This window comes from Sturnira hondurensis, unplaced genomic scaffold, assembly GCF_014824575.4.
Source record: "Sturnira hondurensis isolate 20B ecotype Veracruz unplaced genomic scaffold, ASM1482457v3 Scaffold0006496, whole genome shotgun sequence".
Lineage (NCBI taxonomy): Eukaryota > Metazoa > Chordata > Mammalia > Chiroptera > Phyllostomidae > Sturnira > Sturnira hondurensis.
Genome location: NW_028079127.1, coordinates 21,876,566 through 21,883,049, shown reverse-complemented (window position 1 = coordinate 21,883,049; position 6,484 = coordinate 21,876,566). Strand labels below are relative to the sequence as shown.

General features: G+C 54.2%; 1 protein-coding gene across 1 annotated transcript in view; it reads left to right on the top strand.

Annotated features, from left to right (window-relative positions):
• The first annotated feature begins 224 nt into the window (after positions 1-224).
• The window catches only part of GLI2 (GLI family zinc finger 2), a 249,886-nt gene continuing 243,626 nt past the window's right edge, over positions 225-6,484 (top strand). Inside the window, exon 1 of the mRNA XM_037049863.1 lies at positions 225-609. The gene's annotated coding sequence lies outside the window, so the exon portion shown is untranslated. The remainder of the gene's footprint in view (positions 610-6,484) is intronic.

Below are 6,484 nucleotides of genomic sequence, written 5' to 3'. Positions count from 1 at the left end.
GTGTTGGAGACTGGTGCGTTCTTCCGTTCACTGCTCGAACTTTCCTTGGTGTACGTTCTCTACTTCGGGTTGGGGAGGAGCGTTCTCGGCCACCTCCTCCCGTCTGGGTCCCCAGGGTCCTCGCGAGCGGCTGCGCACGGCGCGGGCGGGTGTGCGGTGCAGGGTGTGCTGCAGCCGTGCGCGCGGGGGCGCTACGCCGACTGTCGGCGCCCGGATTGCGGGAGTGCTGGAGCTCGCCAGCCGAGGCAGCACGGCTCCGCAGACTTTTTTTCAAACTCCCATCAATGAGACTTCGAGAAGGAGTGGGAGGAAGCGGCGGTAGCCGCTGAGGCAGGCGAGGAGGAGCCGGGCTAGCCGGAGGAGCTGGAGGAAGGAGCGCGGGTCGCGCGGCGAGGACGTGACGAAGCTTTGGGGTGCTCCCTGCCCGCCGGCTGTTGGGGCCGCCCGACCCCCGCCGGCCTCTTAGTCCCCTCTCTTGTCTGGCCTGACCCGCCGGGCCAGACTGATCCTGGACACACGGCAGCCCGCGGCGTGTCGCCGCGCCAGCCAAGTTGGGATGGGGGCTTGCAGTCACCGCCTGGCTTCCGAGAGACCACCTGCTTGCTAGAGGTAAACTTTTGTCTTCCTCGGTAAAGTTGCACTGGCATTCTTTTGCTTGCTTTTCGTTGAGAAGTGCCCCCATACCGGCCGAACCCTGGCTGGCTGGGATGCTGTGCGGTCTCGGAGGGTGCCTGGGCGCGGGGATTGGGGCACCGGGTTCAGGGGGCCCTGGGGTAAGTGGGGTGGCCCCAGTTCGGGCTTTGACCAAGGCGGGCAGGGACATAACCGGGGAGTTTGAGGACTAGGAACTCGTGGCCGGGATTGGGGGGCGATTTTTTCTAACTTGGGGATAAGAGCCTCTGTCCTCCGGGTGTACAGTCGCGCCGGCCTTCGCGCCGGAGCCTGGGGCTGTTTTTGCAAGAGGTGTGTGGAGAGGCTTAGCTCCGGAGGCTGGGAAGCTGCGGAGCTCTGAGAGGTGGTCAGCGGGAGTATGCCTTAGGAAAGTGTGTTATGCGTGAGGGGCTGCAGCCAGCCACTAGTTAACTTCCTACTGCACTTCTCCGAGCGACCCGTCTCGGAGCCCAGCCTTTCTTTCTTCCTCGCTCCTTCCTCCCCCTCATCAGGCCTTGCCGCCCCCTCCCCCCCGGTCAGGCTCTCCTCTCCGTTCACCCTCCTCGCTTTTCCCCTCCTCCTCCTCCTGCCCTCAGCCCCAAGATCCGCTTGACTTCCCGAAGGGATCCTCCCGTAATCCCTCGCCGGGTCCTCGGGTCCCCCCACCCTCACTCTCATCCCCGCCCCCATTCATCGTCTTCCCCCTGCCCCCCAACATCCCCCACCCCGGGCCAATCGCTCAACAAGTATATTTGCTGAGGAATTTGAAAAATCCACTACTGCAACTTGATCTGTGTGTGATGGATGGGAGAGGCGCGGAGAGAGTTGGGCGCCAATCCTATTAAGGGTTTAGGGAGGGGAGCATTTTCCCTTGATGGGGGCGGGGGTGTGAGGAGGGGAGGAGGAAGGAGCGTGTGTGTGTGTGTGTGTGTGTGTGCGCGCGCGCGCGCTCCGCCAGCCCCAGGGAACTGGAAGTCCACCCAACTCGGCGCCTTTTCAGCCGGGCAGGAATTGTTGTCATTTCCTAGGAAACCCGACTTTTACTGCTGGAGTATCTGCATGGAGCCGCGCGATTCACCCTGGTGACCCGCTGCAGAGACGTTCACCGGCCTGGGGTCCCTCCCAGAGTGCTTCCCCCTACCACTGTCTCTTTTGCATGATTCTTATGGGGTTCTCGAAGTTGATCCCGGCTGGTACAGTAGATCTTTCCCTAGCGTCTAGTGTCAGCAGTGGGGGTCTTATTCGCTCCTTTGCCCTCTTGCCCCGGCAGCGCTCTGGGTGTACCGCCACCCCTGCGGGCTTTGTAGCCCGGGGGCCACGGCCGAGTCCTGGGCCTCCCGCCCGCTGCCCTCGCCGGCCGTGTGGAGGTTTAATCCCGACAGCTTCAGATAAAGGAAGCAGTTGTAAAACGCTCACATACTGTTTGCAGATGAGGCTCTGGGGGATGTTGGAGAATTTGAAAGTAAACGTTTCGTTCGCAAGCGGCATAAAATAGTGTTTAAACAAATATTGTATTGGCATGCTCAGGGGGCTTGGTGCCAAAAAGTAAAGTAAATAAACTGTGAAATCCAAAATATACAGCGGTGGAAAGCAGGGGAATAGGCGGTCCGTCACAAGTCCCCTAACGAGGTTTGTTTGTTTTCGGCCACCTCACCTACAAGACCCCTCCCCTACCATTTCCTCACCTTGGCTGGGAGTTCCCTTCCCTCTACCCAAGTCCGGAAGCCTGGGACCGAGGGTGTCCTTGCAGTTGTTCACTCGGGAGGAAATTCATTGTGTGCTACCTAGGCAGGTCTCCCAGGGGAGGGGAAGGCACCTTGGCTAAGCCTGGCTGCTTTGAGTTTTGATGCACTCCAGGCTTTCCCAGCTTCTGGTTTGCCCTGGGGCAGTAAATCTACACTGTATAATCTAGAACAGGTAGAAAACGTCTTCTCCAGGGCCTATCTCACTCTCAGGCCTCTGACCGCTCTTTTTACTCTTCATCTTTCTTGCTCTCATTTTCCTAGACTTGCAGCTGCTCCCTCCTACGGCTGAGGGTTACAGGAAATTGTGGAAATGTTCTTCCCGAGATTTAAATTCCACTCAAACCCAAACATGGGGAAAGTTGTCACTTGCCTGAGAGTTTCAAGTGAGTTAGTTTTGTAATATTTAGGGTGGTTTTGTATTTATCCTCTGCTTTAAGAAATATGCTACTTTTGCGAGGTTACTTAGTGGTTCTGGGGGTGTAACGTATGTGGAAAGATCCCATTCTAGGTGAGGAGACTGGGGCCCAGGAGATACAGCCCTCAGGTGAACCGGCCCTCCCTTGGTCTGGCATCTGAGTGAGAGTCTATGGTCAGAGCATTCTGTTTTCAATCAGTGGGTGGGAATACGAGGGAGAGAGACACTCCTAAACCAGGGCTAGGCTCACCTAGAAACAAGGTGGGACTATTGGAGATGTTTTTGTCTTCCATGGGAATTGTTTTGAGGGGCTTTCACACAAGGTTCAGACTCCTTTGGCAGAACCTCCCAGGCTGTTTGCAAACTCACACTGACTCTGGCTGTGGCCTTGGAGGGAACTTTTGACTTGTCCCACCTTGAAGTGTGTGTGTGTGAAGTTAGACTAGGCCCTTCTGGCCTACTGGCCTTAGGATGGAGTGCCACTCTACTTTCTCAGGGATGCTCCAGACCACTTGTTGGAGAGCACTGAATGGAGGAGGTTCTTTGAGTTGCCTGGTTAGCAGAGGGGACTGCAGGGCTGTTAGTGAGCTGCTCATTGCCTGGCTTGGGGGGCTCAGCCCGGGAGCTGTGTACTGTAGCTGGCTTGTTTGCACTGTGAACTGAAAAATACACAACTACTTCATGCTTTTTGTGCTCCCACAAGTGCCCTGTATACAGAGTAACCCCTAGGGCTGGATTAACAAACCAGGGGATTCAGCAGGCACGCAGACAAAATTGGATATTTGCCTAATAAACACCCTTCCTCCATGGGGGGGGGGGTGTAGGGTGGGGGGCGGGGGGTGGAATTCACCTCACAGATGCCAGCAGTTCCCTTTACATGGGACCTGGAGGTTGTCCTGTGCACTTTGAAAGCCTGTGTAACCCCTACACAGGTGGCTGGCTTGTTAGAGCTCAAAATTGGAGTCCTGCATCTGTATGTATTCTTGGGGTGGGCAGCTTGTCTCTTCCTGGAGAAGGTGTGTGTTCAGCAGGGCTTCTTTCATTTGAGAGCTGCTCACTCATGATGCTGGCCTGAAGGACCCAGAGCAAACCAGCCTTGCTTCTTTGGGTTGGGGGGTTGTTTCTACCTGAGCCACGGCCTGTTTCCTGGTGCCTGGGGGCTGCTAGGCCAGGTGACCAGGTGGACCTTGGGTGGACAGCTGCAGCTGTTCCCACTGGGCCAGGGCCCTTTGAAAAGGAACCCTGGGGAAGCAGTTCCCCTTTCTTCTTTTCAGTGTGTCAGAGACATGGACAAATGAAACATGTAAAGAGTGCCAAAGGGAGAAATTGTATTCTCAGATTCCAGAAAACAGAGAGGCAGAATAGGGATTGTACGGGCAAGCACAACATGCAGCAGTTTCAGTGAGCAAGGCTCACGGTTTCCTCATTGGACAGTCGTGTTTGGTAGTGTCTTTTGATAAAGAGCGACAGCTTCATGGTTTTCTAGTAAACACAGGACTCCAGATTCAATATTACTCATTTTCTCTGTAATTAATTTGAGTGTTTGCTGTGGAATATAAAGGATTTAAGAAGACAAATCATTGGTCATTGTTTTTAGATTCTGAGGGTGACAAAGACATCCTTCACCTTCAAAACTATGTTTAAAGCCATTGAAAAGTATGCCAATGATAACAGCTCATTTTCTGCGTGGTTAGTATCTTACTTTCCCCAGTTCCTTCCGTCAACAAAAGCGTCCCCAATAATCCTGTGTGCATTCTGATCCTAGTTTCTTTTATACAGATGGAGAAAATAACCCATTTAAGATGTGACCAAAGAGTACATATTAAACTGTCTTGTGATTTTGGTTTAAGTTGAATAAGTTAGTGTGGTTTTGTGTGGGTGCATGTGTGTTGTTTAAAAAAAACAGGTTGCTGGGAAGAGTGTTTTAACTGAGTGCCCGGTTTCATGCATTAGCATAAGAAAAAAGTTGTAGTGCATTTACTATTGTCTTGAATGAAGAGTTTCAGCAAGGAGAAGGGACGCCCAAAAAGGGCCATGGTCCATTGAGATTCGTCAGTGGCCCCAGCTGGTCATCTGCTGAAATCGGATATCACTTTTATCTTGCTTTTCCATTCCCTGGCCTTTTTCACACATTTACTTTTGTCAGGGTTTATCGATTATGTTTTCTTCTCTGCAAATCTGTGGAAAATTTAATGAACCAAAAACAGCACTAAAATAAAGGGGACTTTTTATTCATTAGCATAGGATTGATTTCCCCCTTTGGGTTTGGGCCCCTGGCCTCCCAGAGTGAGTGTGGTGGAGGGCCGGTGGCCCTGCTGCTGACGGAGGTGGGGCCTTCCCAGTCCGGGGCCTCACTGCTGGCCAGGACCAGCTCAGCAACCCCTCACCGCCACCGCGCCCCCACCCCTGTCCCCGTCCTGCCCGGCCCCGCCAGCCTGTAGCTGTTGCCAGCCAGCCTGAATCTACCATGCTGCGGACCCCAGCCTGGTCCTCTAGGGTCCTGGTTTAGTGGGCTGTGCTGTGTGTATGTGTGTGTGTGTATGTGTTTGTAGGTGGGGTCTTTGTGTTCTCCAGCCATACAGATCATTTGAGTGCCTGGGCCTTCCCTGGGACATAGTTAAGTTTCTCTCTTTTCTCTCTTTCTCCAGCCCTAACTCTCAAACCTGCAATTAAGCAAAGCCCCTGGTGTGATTATGCTTTGCTGACTCGGTTGGGTTTGGAGCTGCTTCCCTCTGTGAAACAGGATGAACTCTTGCTCTTTCCAGAGGCTTCCTGGGCAGCCTGCGGTACGATTCCATTGTACATCTGTTTGTCCGTTTGCCTCCCCCGAATCTTTTTTCTCCCTTTCTCTCTCCCTCCCTCCCTCCCTCCCTCTCTCTCTTTCTTTCTTTCTCTCTCTCTCTCTCTGTCTTTCTCCCTTCCCTCTTGTCTTTTCTTTTTATTCCCTCCCCTCTTCCCATCCTCTGTCTCCTCTTTCCTTTTGTATCTTTTAATTTTTCTCCCTTTCTCCCCCACACTGCTCCCCACCCCCTTTGTGTCTCTCTTAAGTCTTTTTTCTTTCTCTCTCTGCTTCCCCCTTCAGCCTGTGTTTCCTGTCTGGCTTCTATCTCCCTCTCCTCGGGTCCCCTCCATCACCTGCCCTGCGGAGGATTGGCCCTGGAGGATTGGCTCTGGGGCAGGCAGGTGCCCAGCCCACGAGGACCTCGCGCCAAGTGCCCACGAGCTGGCCATGCTGCTTTCCTCCTACCCGCATGCGGGCTTGGTTTGTGGTGCCAAACAATGGCCACATTGTCAGGGCAACGCACCGGCCACTTGCCAGGGCCACCTTTGGCTAGTGGTGGCAGGCTAGACCTTGCTCGTGGTGAGTTGGGAAGAAAGCCAGCAGCCAGATTCAGAGTGGCTCATGTCAACCCCTTTGTTGTCGGGGAGAGACCCGAGCGTGGTCTTAGGGTCCCCGCTGGGAGCAGACGCTGTAAGCCTGCACCCACCTGGGAAAGGCGCCTTTTCTAAAAGGTGCTCCCACCACTGGACTGCAGCTGACTCCCCTCCCCCTTTGGATTGGTTCGCCCTTCCCCTACCCTGCAGACAGGGTTTTGAGTTTAGCTTCCAGCTTGCAGAGTGAATTGAGAGCATTTCACCAGAGCCAGGAGAGAGAGGGGCCACGCTGCCAAAC